This window comes from Oncorhynchus nerka, linkage group LG27 (genome assembly GCF_034236695.1).
Source record: "Oncorhynchus nerka isolate Pitt River linkage group LG27, Oner_Uvic_2.0, whole genome shotgun sequence".
NCBI lineage: Eukaryota > Metazoa > Chordata > Actinopteri > Salmoniformes > Salmonidae > Oncorhynchus > Oncorhynchus nerka.
Genome location: NC_088422.1, coordinates 37,571,903 through 37,586,129, shown reverse-complemented (window position 1 = coordinate 37,586,129; position 14,227 = coordinate 37,571,903).

The following is a 14,227-nucleotide window of genomic DNA, read 5'->3' as shown; positions in this document are numbered from 1 at the left end:
ATTGTCCTGTCTTCCCAAAGCACTGTGAAACGAGGCACATTGAAGCATATGACTGGTCAAATTATGTATTGCATCAAAGTGATTGGATGCATGTTTTAAAGAAACGCTCCATCGAGATTAGAGTGGCGTTGAATGGAGAGAAATCATGTTCCCGCTGAGTTTAAATAACTATAAAAAGAGCAGCACGGTAGTTCTGTTTTATTTACAATGTTGTACAGCATGGACGAAAGTCGATTTAATCCACACTTGAATTAGTCCCCTCGTTTGGTGATTGACATTTTGGCTGTGACAACGAAAAGGCAGCAGATAGACCTTTACAATAGGTCTTAGCAGGGAAGTTTGGTAGGGTGACGGACCTTATTTGTAACTATGAAACAAATTTTGTCAAACAGATTGTGAACCGAAAAGTGTACATTTGATTCTTGAGGGGGTCAATGAATATACAAATAATTTGGTTAGCTGTAGGGACAGATTTATGTGATTTTATCTTCAAGAGATGTTATTATCCCATCCCAAGTGGCTCAGGGGTCTAAGGCATCGCATTGCCAGTGTTGCCAACTCCTCAGTAAGGAAAGTAGCTATTGGCTGTCCTAAAAGTCACTAGAATTCGCTACATGACGTCATCGCTAAATTTGCATAAATTGGCAATGTGCATGTAATTGTGATGGACCCTGTAGGAGAGAGGAATATCGTCGTGGGAGAGACAAGGCAAAAGTGACCCAAAAGAGACGCTCTGGCGGATTGACTTTGTTTTTTTCTTAATTTGTTTTTGTTTTTAACCTTATGGTCCACTTAGGAGCCTACAACAAGTCACAGTAAAACATGAACATTTTTAACCATAACATGTTTTACATTTTTTATGTATACAATCTACATTAACAATCTAAATGGACCAAAAAGAGACAATAGAGAAACTGTCAATGGCTATGTGAGAAAATTATGGTAACTAGTCTGGCCCTAATGCAGGTTAATTGTTTTTTTAAAACGTAAGCCAGGGTGGGATCAGCATGCGTGAGTCATTTGCAGTCTAGACGCGGAGGGGTGGACATCTCCTGCTCTGACTGCAGCGCGAGGACTGGGCCGCCTGTGAGTGCTTTGGGACGGGGGTGGGGCCCACGGCAGCACTTGCTGCTCGTTGAGAACAGTAAGAACGATACGTGCTTTCACGTCAGAGTCTCAAAGTCTCCAATAACACAATAAAAAAAATGTGTCGCTAGAGGGGTCTGAATACTCGCTAAATATTGTGACACAGTCGCTAAATTGGTAACACTGAGCATTGCAATGTTGCGGTGTCACTAGGACCAGGAGTTCCAATGAGGCGGCACATAATTGTCCGGGTTAGGGGAGGGTTTGGCCTGGGGGGGGCTTTACTTGGCTCCCCATGCTCTAGTGACTCCTTGTGGCAGGGCTGGTGCCTGCAGGCTGACCTTGTTCATCAGTTGAACAGTGATTCATCCGACACATTGGTGCAGCTGGCTTCCGGGATAAGCGAGCAGGTGTTAAGAAGTGCGGTTTGGTGGGTCATGTTTCGGCGGAAGCATTACTTGACCTTTGCCTCTCCCAAGCCCGTTGGAAAGTTGCAGCGATGAGACAAGACCATAATCATGAAAAAGGGTGTCAAAAATCTATTTATTAATTTAGTCTGATCAGTGGAACAATTCTCATTCTTAACAGTGGACTAAATAATAGGGTAATAACCGTCAGCAAGAACACTAGTTATTCCCCACACTTATTTTATTCCACTTCTTCCCAATTTTCCCAGTGTAATCACATATTTGAAATCTGATATGCCTACTTGTGTCTTTGAAAATGAATGATATGAAGCTATGTATTATTGCAACTATTTATTGAAAGTTTTGGATAAGTCTTACAAAAAAAGCATTGGATATGAAATGCTCAAGGAATCAAATATAATTTGACATTTTAGTATTGTGCACAAGCTAGGCAGTAAGTAGGGGGACTCGACTCATAAACACATCATATTTTGTCTATGTCGAGTAAGATGATGGCAAAGATCTTCAACTAGAGGCATAATTACCTTGACTATCCTGTACCCCCGCACATTGACTTGGTACCGGTACCCCCTATATATAGCCTCGTTATTGTTATTTTATTGTGTTACTTTTCATTTTGTAAATATTTTCTAAACTATTTATTGAACTGCATTGTTGGTTAAGGGCTAGAAGAAAGTAAGCATGTCACGTTAAGGTTTACACCTGTTGTATTCGGCACATGTGACAAATAAAATGGAATGTAAAGTAACTAGCTTTGCATGAGCCTTCCCAGTGGGCAAAACCTGGTTGAAAAGATGTCAGTATTACATATTTTTACGAAGACTTATTCTGGTCACAAACTTGTTGAAAAAGTAAGATTTTTTTAATGTCTTTTTACTGAAAAGCACATGATTTTTCTGACCGCCGTAAGACCAGTTGGTCATAATTGCTATATTATGTAGCCTACTGGTCATAGTTAAAACATCATAACCTGGTAACTTGACTACAGCTTATTACCTACACTCTTAGACAAAAGGGTTCCAAAAGGGTTCTACAGCTGTCCCCATAGAAGAACCCATTTTGGTTCCAGAGAGAATACTTTTTAGTTTCCATGTAGAACCCTCTGTGGAAAGGGTTCTACCTGGAACCAAACAGGGTCCTCCTATGGACACAGCTGAATAACTACTTTAGATTTTAGAAAGGTGCTAAGAGTGTACTGTAACAATTATTGCAGATAATAAAGTTGGATTGAAAATATTGTTCATTACATTTCTATTTGTTTCCATAATCAACCATTAAAGTTAATCTGCAACACAGTTTTACATTTAAAATAGATCAAGTAACGGCAAAAACAAAAATCCAAATATTTTTTTCACACATCTGCATACAGTAATTGTTTCATAATTCACCCACAGCAATTGCATGCATATAAATACTGGGAATATATAAAGACCCAATCTTTATGATAAATAAGAGTGGTGATATGGGGTAGATCCTCATCAAGGACCTCTGAGCACAGAAGGCGATCAGGAGTGTCGTGGCCCTCTTGAAGAGTCGTGTGATGGGTCAGATATGCAGTGAAGAGAATCAGCGCATTACAACTTTATCCATTTGAAAAGTACAAACTAGAAAAGGACATTCTTGAAGAAACTTTGTGGACTCAGCTGGATAAAAGTATTTCCAACTACTTCAATCATTTTGTGGCAGTTGTAGCTTAGATGTCTTTAAAAAATAGTACCTTGCTCATATACTTTACAGTTGAAGTCAAAAGTTTACATACACCTTAGCCAAATACATTTAAACTCAGTTTTTCACAATTTCTGACATTTAATCCTAGTAAAAATTCCCTGTCTTAGGTCAGTTAGGATCACCAAGTTATTTTAAGAATGTGAAATGTCAGAATAATAGCAGAAAATTATTTATTTCAGCTTTTATTTCTTTCATCACATTCCCAGTGGGTCAGAAGTTTACATCCACTCAATTAGTATTTGGTAGCATTGCCTTTAAATTGTTTTATTTGGGTCAAACGTTTTGGGTAGCCTTCCACAAGCTTCCCACAATAAGTTGGGTGAATTTGGGCCCATTCCTCCTGACAGAGCTGGTGTAACTGAGTCAGATTTGTAGGCCTCCTTGCTCGCACACGTTTTTTCAGTTCTGCCCACTAATTTTCTATGGGATTGAGTCCAATACCTTGACTTTGTTGTCCTTAGACCATTTTGCCACAACTTTGGAAGTATGCTTGGGGTCATTGTCCATTTGGAAGACCCATTTGCGACCAAGCTTTAACTTCCTGACGGATGTTTTGAGATGTTGCTTCAATATATCCACATACTTTTCCATCCTTATGATGCCATCTATTTTGTGAAGTGCACCAGTCCCTCCTGCAGCAAAGCACCCCCACAACATGATGCTGCCACCCCCGTGCTTCACGGATGGAATGGTGTTCTTCGGCTTGCAAGCTTACCCCTTTTTCCTACAAACATAACAATGTTCATTATGGCCAAACAGATCTATTTTTGTTTCATCAGACCAGGACCAGGACATTTCTCCAAAATGTACGATCTTTGTCCCCATGTGCAGTCGCAAACCGTAGTCTTGCTTTTTTTATGGCGGTTTTGGAGCAGTGGCTTCTTCCTTGCTGAGCGGCCTTTCAGGTCATGTTATGATATAGGATTAGTTTTACTGTGGATATAGGTACTTTTGTACCTGTTTCCTCCAGCATCTTCACAAGGTACTTTGCTGTTGTTCTGGGATTGATTTGCACTTTTTGTACCAAAGTACGTTCATCTCTAGGAGACAGAATGCGTCTCCTTCCTGAGCGGTATGACAGCTGCGTGGTCCCATGGTGTTTATACTTGCGTACTATTGTTTGTACAGATGACCGTGGTACCTTCAGGCGTTGGGAGATTGTGGACTTGTGGAGGTCTACAATTTTTTTTCTGAGGTCTTGGCTGATGATTTCTTTTGATTTTCCCATGATGTCAAGCGAAGAGGCACTCAGTTTGAATGTAGGCCTTGAAATACATCCACAACTCCAATTGACTCAAATGATGTCAATTAGCCTATCAGAAGCTTCTAAAGCCATGACATCATTTTCTGGAATTTACCAAGCTGTTTAAAGGCACAGTCAACTTAGTGCATGTGAACTTCTGACCCACTGGAATTGTGATACAGTGAATTATAAGTCAAATAATCTGTCTGTAAACAATTGTTGGAAAAATTACTTGTGTCATGCACAAAGTCGATGTCCTAACCGACTTGCCACAACTATAGTTTGTTAACAAGAAATTTGTGGAGTGGTTGAAAAATGAGTTTGAATGACTCCAACCTAAGTGTATGTAAACTTCTGACTTCAACTATGTATGTATGTATGTATGTATGTATGTATGTATGTATGTATGTATGTATGTATGTATGTACAGTGGGGCAAAAAAGTATTTAGTCAGCCACCAATTGTGCAAGTTGTCCCACTTAAAAAGATGAGAGAGGCCTATACTTATTTTCCACCTAAGTGTATGTAAACTTCCGACTTCAACTGTCCATACTTGCGTCCTTCTCCAACACAGCTCAGTAGCATATTTCGGGACATTCCAGAGAGCCTGCAACACATCAACCTCCTGAGTTTTCTGGCTTTTCATGACACTTACTGTAAGATTATTATTATATATATTTTTTAACGATTGGCATATTGTGTGCATGCAGGACATAACAGTAACGCACAATAAAATATGTTTAACAGTCAGAATCTACTAAAAGTGGTAGCAAGGCATGTTTGCTCCTTTGTCCCTTCATATTGAAGTGGGACATCAATCTGAAACATTTTAAGAAAGATGAAATCAAAATTAGACAGTAGTTGGATAATGAAAATGCTTAACTCCTCTCTAAATGGTAAAGTTTTGCTTAATCCTAATACATGTTGTAATATTCAAACCACTTTTGATAAACACACCGTTCTATAATTATGAGGACATTGTCCCAGACAGAGGTTCCCCAATTGAGGACAGCTTGGCAATTAAAGTATGTGTAAAGAGGCAATAAAGAGATAATAAAATATTATATTGTTCAAAAGTTGTGTCTGTCATATCATTCCTGCAACAAACATTGTTAGAAATGGGTGTAATTTGCAAATCTCTTCATCTTCTCTGCAACTGCACACGTGTGATAGTTTGAATGAGCGACAGAGAGAAATGGGAGAAACTTTACAGGACTCACCTGGCGAAAAAAGGCGAGTTAAAATTGTATTTGATTTGCTTTACAATCTTATATTATTAGAAGCTGTGCTATTTCAATTGGATCTACTTACACAAGAGTTCCAAAAGGGTAGAACCGTTTTAGTTTCCAGGTAGAACCCTCTGTGCAAACGGTTCTACATGGAACCCAAAATAGTTCTACCTGGAACCAAAAAGGGTTCTCCTATGGGGACAGCTACTGTATGATAGCTAGCAAATTAATTAGCTAACTAACGTTAGCCTGCCTAGCTGGAACTTCTGAAGAAGGAAAATGTTTTATTTCTACAATTTCCAAAAGCTAACCAAACAAAAACAATTACTTATACGAGATGTGTTTGTGCATTAGTAGCACAATTTCTAACATGGGATGGCTGAGGATTTTAACAAAGCAAATTTGAGGAAAAGGCTGCCGACGTTCTATCAACATATCGACTATAGTGCTTTGAGAGACTAGTCAAGGATCATATCACCTCTACCTTACCTGTCACCCTAGACCAACTTCAATTTGCTTACCACCCCAATAGAGCCACAGAAAATGCAATTTCCATCACACTGCCCTATCCCATCTGGACAAGAGGAATACCTATGTAAGAATGATGTTCATTGACTATAGCTCAGCATACAACACCATAGTACCCTCCAAGCTCATCATTAAGCTCGAGGCCCTGCATCTGAACCCCGCCCTGTGCAACTGGACCCTGGACTTCCTGACGGGCCGCCCCCAGGTGGTGAAGGTAGGAAACAACACCACTTCACTGATCCTCAACACTGGGGTCCCGCAAGGGTGCTTGCTCAGCCCCCTCCTGTACTCTTCTGTTCACCCATGACTGCGTGGCCAAGTACGCCTCCAACTCAATAACCAAGTTTGCAGGCAACACAACATTAGTAGGCTTGATTACCAACAATGACAAGACAGCCTACAGGGAGGAGGTGAGGGCTCTGGGACTGCGGTGCCAGGAAAATAACTGCTCACTCAATGTCAACAAAACAAAAGGAGATGATAGTGGACTTCAGGAAACAGCAGAGGGAGCACCCCCTATCCACATCGGAGGGACTGCAGTGGAAAAGGTGGAAAGCTTCAAGTTCCTCGGCGTACACATCATTGACACACTGAAATGGTCCACCCACACGGACAGTGTGGTGAAGAAGGCGCAACAATTTGGCTTGGCACAATTTGGCTTGGCATTAAAACCCTCACAAACTTTTACAGATGCACAATTGAGAGCATCCTGTCGGGTTGTATCACTGCTTGGTACGGCAACTGCACCGCCCGCAATCGCAGGGCTCTCCAGAGAGTGGTGTGGCCTGCCCAATGCATCACCGGGGGCAAACTACCTGCCCTCCAGGACACCTACAGCACCCGATGTCACAGGAAAGCCAAAAAGAGCATCAAGGACAACAACCATCCGAACCACTTCCTGTTCATCCCGCTATCATCCAGAAGGCGAGGTCAGTACAGGTGCATTAAATCTGGGACAGAGAGACTGAAAAACAGCTTCTATCTCAAGGCCATCAGACTGTTAAATAGCCATCACTGCTGCCTATATACATAGACTTGAAATCACTGGCCATTTTAAGAAATGGAACACTGGTCACTTTAATAACGTTTACATATCTTGCATTACTCATATGTGTATATACTGTATTCTATATCTTAGTCTATGCCGCTCTGACATTGCTCGTCCATATATTTATATATTCTTAATTCCATTCCTTTATTTCAATGTGTGTGTATGTTGTGAAATTGTTAGATATTACTCCACTGTCGGAGCAAGAAACACAAGCATTTCGCTACACCTGCAATAACAACCGCTAACTAAACACGTGTATGTGACCAATAAAATATGATTTGATTTGAGAAGGAGGCAAGGAGAGAGGACGTGAGGAATCAAGGAAATGCAATTGAGATTCCCCACTTTCCCCCAAAGCAACACAGCTCATCACCCTGAACACACCATCCCCACTGTCAAACATGGTGGTGGCAGCATCATGGTTTGGGCCTGCTTTCCTGAGACTGGGACGGAGATTTGTCTTCCAACAAGACAATGATCCAAAACATAAAGCAAAATCTACAATGGAATGGTTCAAAAATAAACATATCCCAGGTGTTAGAATGGCCAAGTCAAAGTCCAGACCTGAATCCAATCGAGAATCTGTGGAAAGAACTGAAAACTGCTGTTCACAAATGCTCTCCATCCAACCTCACTGAGCTCGAGCTGTTTTGCAAGGAGGAATGGGAAAAAATTTCAGTCTCTCGATGTGCAAAACTGATAGAGACATACCCCAAGCGACTTACAACTGTAATCGCAGCAAAAGGTGGCACTACAAAGTATTAACTTAAGGGGGCTGAATAATTTTGCACGCCCAATTTTTCAGTTTTTGATTTGATTTGTTAAAAAAGTTTGAAATATCCAATAAATGTCGTTCCACTTCATGATTGTGTCCCACTTGTTGTTGATTCTTCACAAAAAAATACAGTTTTATATCTTTATGTTTGAAGCCTGAAATGTGGCAAAAGGTCGCAAAGTTCAAGGGGGCCGAATACTTTCGCAAGGCACTGTATGCTACAGTAGTTTATGTGTCGGGGGGCTAGGGTCAGTTTGTTATATCTGGAGTACTTCTCCTGTCCTATTCGGTGTCCTGTGTGAATCTAAGTGTGCGTTCTCTAATTCTCTCCTTCTCTCTTTCTTTCTCTCTCTCGGAGGACCTGAGCCCTAGGACCATGCCCCAGGACTACCTGACATGATGACTCCTTGCTGTCCCCAGTCCACCTGGCCGTGCTGCTGCTCCAGTTTCAACTGTTCTGCCTTATTATTATTCGACCATGCTGGTCATTTATGAACATTTTAACATCTTGGCCATGTTCTGTTATAATCTCCACCCGGCACAGCCAGAAGAGGACTGGCCACCCCACATAGCCTGGTTCCTCTCTAGGTTTCTTCCTAGGTTTTGGCCTTTCTAGGGAGTTTTTCCTAGCCACCGTGCTTCTACACCTGCATTGCTTGCTGTTTGGGGTTTTAGGCTGGGTTTCTGTACAGCACTTTGAGATATCAGCTGATGTACGAAGGGCTATATAAATACATTTGATTTGATTTGCAACCAATTACCTTCAGAAGTCACATAATTAGGTTGCACACAGGTGGACATTATTTAACTAAGTGTCACAAGGTCTGTCACATGATCTCAGTATAGCTCCACCTGTTCTGAAAGGCCCCAGAGTCTGCAACACCAGTAAGGGGCACCACAAAGACCAAGGAGCTCTCCAAACAGGTCAGAGACAAAGTTGTGGAGAAGTAGAGATCAGGATTGGGTTATAAAAAAATATCCGAAACTGAACATCCCACGGAGCACCATTAAATCCATTATTAAAACATGGAAAAAATATGGCACCCCAACAAACCTGCCTAGAGCGTGCCGCCCACCAAAACTCACGGACCAGACAAGGAGGGCATTAATCAGAGAACAAAGAGACCAAAGATAACCCTGGAACTGCAAAGCTCCACAGTGGAGATTGGAGTATCTGTCCATAGGGCAACCTTAAGCCGTACACCTCACCGAGCTGGGCTTTACGGAAGAGTGGCCAGAAAATGCCATTACTTAAAGAAAAACAGTGTTTACCAAAAGGCATGAGACTCCCCAAACATATGGAAGAAGGTACTCTGGTCAGATGAGACTCAAATCTTATTTTCTGGCCATCAAGGAAAACACTATGCCTGGCACAAACCCAACACCTCCCATCACTCTGAGAATACCATCGGCAGGGACTGGCAAACTGGTTAGAATTGAACGAATGATGGATGGCGCTAAATACAGGGAAATTCTTGAGGGAAACCTGTTTGTCGTCCAGAGATTTGAGACTGGGACGGAAGTTCACCTTCAAAGCAGGATAATGACCCTAAGCATACTGCTAAAGCAACACTTGAGTGGTTTAAGGTGAAACATTTAAATGTCTTGGAATGGCCTAATCAAAGCCCAGACCTCAACCCAATTGAGAATCTGTGGTATGACTTAAAGATTGCTGTACACCAGCGGAACCCATCCAACTTGAAGGAGCTGGAGGAGTTTTGCCTTGAAGAATGGGGAAAAATCCCAGAGGCTAGATGTGCCAAGTTTATATTGACATACCCCAAGAGACTTGCAGCTGTATTTTCTGCAAAAGGTGGCTCTACAAAGTATTGACTTTGGGGGGGGGGTGAATAGTTATGCACTCTCAAGTTCTGTTTTTGTCTTATTTCTTGTTTGTTTCACAATAAAACATATTTTGCATCTTCAAAGTGGTAGGCATGTTGTGTAAATCAAATGATTACAAATCCTCCAAAAATCTATTTTAAGGCAACAAGAGGAAAAATGCCAAGGGGGTGAATACTTTCGCAAGCCACTGTACCTATACTTTTATTCCTGTAACTACACATGTGAAGCTGCAAGAAACAATCAAACCATTTTGAACTTTTGACCTTGATGTCACACATTGGCCCCTTTATTTATAGAAAGACCCACATACAATAATTGCACATTGACCCACTTATGTGGCTTGATTTGTGGGCTGAAAATATAGCTTCTTATTTTGGTTTTCAGTCGTTAAATGATTTAGAATTGCTTTCAGACTTTGTCCCAGATACCTAGAACAGTTTGTCTTTATGTGTTCTCCCTCATGTAAAGTCAAAAGTGGACTGTCAGAGGTGGGTGCTGGAAACACTTCCAGAGGTGGTTGCCAAAACTTTTCCAGAGAAGTTTGTCTGCAGATTTGACACATTTCCCGTAGTCCTTATCCTAGAGGAGTTGGAACTTGATTTTTTATCTATTGTATTGTGGTACATGTTTGCTCCCATCTAGTGTACTTTTTATATTTTTTATATGGCTCCCCTGTTCTCACTATTTTTGCCAATTCTTATTCAAGGCTACAAATGTTGTGTCTCTCTATACTTCTAACCTTAAAATTAATTTTAATAGAATATATATATATGTATTTCACAATTTTTAAAAAATGATATTGCTTATTGTTGTTGCTGTTGTCTTCCGGGTTGGAGCGAGCGGTCGCATCTGCACTCGGTCCGCAGGTAGTATTACATTTCATTACATTTCATTATAGTACAACGGTTTGATTTGTCTAATCTTAGCAATTTCTTCTTAGCTAGCTACATAGCCGTCTTTGTATCATAGATAATTGCGTAATTATCGTATTTCGTCGTCCTAACGCAGTCTACACTGCCCTGCAGCTAGCCAGCTAGCTAACGTCCACCGTTAGCTAGTCCACCGTCTACCGATTAGCAACGGTTTGATTTGTCTAATCTTAGCAATTTCTTCTTAGCTAGCTACATAGCCGTCTTTGTATCATAGAAAATTGCGTAATTATCGTATTTCGTCGTCCTAACGCAGTCTACACTGCCCTGCAGCCAGCCAGCTAGCTAACGTCCACCGTTAGCTAGTCCACCGTCTACCGATTAGCAGCACAACTATTACACTCAACTGAACGACTTGATTAGTGTAGTGTTAGCTAGCTACATAGTTGTCTTTGCTGTCTTCGTATCCAAGATAATTGTGTAGTTTAGAGTGTGTAGTTTTAGAGTGATTATCTTAATTTACCGAGGTTAGCTAGCCAGCTATTTGTCGTCCTTAACGTAGGAGACACTGCTAGCTAGCCAACAGCTAGCCAACGTCTACCGAACAGAACTTCCGCACTCAACAATCCGGTCGCATTTCGCTTCGCTCCACAGGTAGTATCACATTTTTCATTTCATTTCATTACAGTACAACGGCTTGATTTGTTTGATCGTAGCTAGCTACATAGCTAGCTACATAGCCGTCTTTGTATCAAAGATAATTGTGTAGTCTTGAGCGATTTCCTAGGTTAGCTAGCCAGCTATTGTCGTTCTTTTAACGCAACGTAACGTAATCAACACTGCTAGCTAGCCAGCTAGCCCCGAATAGCAGCACAGTAGCACAGTAGAAACTATTACACTCAACGGAACGACTTGATTAGTGTAGTGTCAACAACGCAGACACTGCCAGCTAGCCTACATAGTCAACAACGCAGCCTCTGCCAGCTAGCCTACTTCAGCAGTACTGTATCATTTTAATCATTTTAGTCAATAAGATTCTTGCTACGTAAGCTTAACTTTCTGAACACTCGAGACGTGTAGTCCACTTGTCATTCCAATCTCCTTTGCATTAGCGTAGCCTCTTGAGTAGCCTGTCAACTATGTGTCTGTCTATCCCTGTTCTCTCCTCTCTGCACAGACCATACAAACGCTCCACACCGCGTGGCCGCGGCCACCCTAATCTGGTGGTCCCAGCGCGCACGACCCACGTGGAGTTCCAGGTCTCCGGTAGCCTCTGGAACTGCCGATCTGCGGCCAACAAGGCAGAGTTCATCTCAGCCTATGCCTCCCTCCAGTCCCTCGACTTCTTGGCACTGATGGAAACATGGATCACCACAGACAACACTGCTACTCCTACTGCTCTCTTCGTCTGCCCACGTGTTCTCGCACACCCCGAGAGCTTCTGGTCAGCGGGGTGGTGGCACCGGGATCCTCATCTCTCCCAAGTGGTCATTCTCTCTTTCTCCCCTTACCCATGTGTCTATCGCCTCCTTTGAATTCCATGCTGTCACAGTTACCAGCCCTTTCAAGCTTAACATCCTTATCATTTATCGCCCTCCAGGTTCCTCGGAGAGTTCATCAATGAGCTTGATGCCTTGATAAGCTCCTTTCCTGAGGACGGCTCACCTCTCACAGTTCTGGGCGACTTTAACCTCCCCACGTCTACCTTTGACTCATTCCTCTCTGCCTCCTTCTTTCCACTCCTCTCCTCTTTTGACCTCACCCTCTCACCTTCCCCCTACTCACAAGGCAGGAAATACGCTCGACCTCATCTTTACTAGATGCTGTTCTTCCACTAACCTCATTGCAACTCCCCTCCAAGTCTCCGACCACTACCTTGTATCCTTTTCCCTCTCGCTCTCATCCAACACTTCCCACACTGCCCCTACTCGGATGGTATCGCGCCGTCCCAACCTTCGCTCTCTCTCCCCGCTACTCTCTCCTCTTCCATCCTATCATCTCTTCCCTCTGCTCAAACCTTCTCCAACCTATCTCCTGATTCTGCCTCCTCAACCCTCCCTCCTCCCTTTCTGCATCCTTTGACTCTCTATGTCCCCTATCCTCCAGGCCGGCTCGGTCCTCCCCTCCCGCTCCGTGGCTCGACGACTCATTGCGAGCTCACAGAACAGGGCTCCGGGCAGCCGAGCGGAAATGGAGGAAAACTCGCCTCCCTGCGGACCTGACATCCTTTCACTCCCTCCTCTCTACATTTTCCTCTTCTCTCTCTGCTGCTAAAGCCACTTTCTACCACTCTAAATTCCAAGCATCTGCCTCTAACCCTAGGAAGCTCTTTGCAACCTTCTCCTCCCTCCTGAATCCTCCTCCCCCTCCCCCTCCTCCCTCTCTGCAGATGACTAAGTCAACCATTTTGAAAAGAAGGTCGACGACATCCGATCCTCGTTTGCTAAGTCAAACGACACCGCTGGTTCTGCTCACACTGCCCTACCCTGTGCTCTGACCTCTTTCTCCCCTCTCTCTCCAGATGAAATCTCGCGTCTTGTGACGGCCGGCCGCCCAACAACCTGCCCGCTTGACCCTATCCCCTCCTCTCTTCTCCAGACCATTTCCGGAGACCTTCTCCCTTACCTCACCTCGCTCATCAACTCATCCCTGACCGCTGGCTACGTCCCTTCCGTCTTCAAGAGAGCGAGAGTTGCACCCCTTCTGAAAAAACCTACACTCGATCCCTCCGATGTCAACAACTACAGACCAGTATCCCTTCTTTCTTTTCTCTCCAAAACTCTTGAACGTGCCGTCCTTGGCCAGCTCTCCCGCTATCTCTCTCAGAATGACCTTCTTGATCCAAATCAGTCAGGTTTCAAGACTAGTCATTCAACTGAGACTGCTCTTCTCTGTATCACGGAGGCGCTCCGCACTGCTAAAGCTAACTCTCTCTCCTCTGCTCTCATCCTTCTAGACCTATCGGCTGCCTTCGATACTGTGAACCATCAGATCCTCCTCTCCACCCTCTCCGAGTTGGGCATCTCCGGCGCGGCCCACGCTTGGATTGCGTCCTACCTGACAGGTCGCTCCTACCAGGTGGCGTGGCGAGAATCCGTCTCCACACCACGTGCTCACCACTGGTGTCCCCCAGGGCTCTGTTCTAGGCCCTCTCCTATTCTCGCTATACACCAAGTAACTTGGCTCTGTCATAACCTCACATGGTCTCTCCTATCATTGCTATGCAGACGACACACAATTAATCTTCTCCTTTCCCCCTTCTGATGACCAGGTGGCGAATCGCATCTCTGCATGCCTGGCAGACATATCAGTGTGGATGACGGATCACCACCTCAAGCTGAACCTCGGCAAGACGGAGCTGCTCTTCCTCCCGGAGAAGGACTGCCCGTTCCATGATCTCGCCATCACGGTTGACAACTCCATTGTGTCCTCCTCCCAGAGCGCT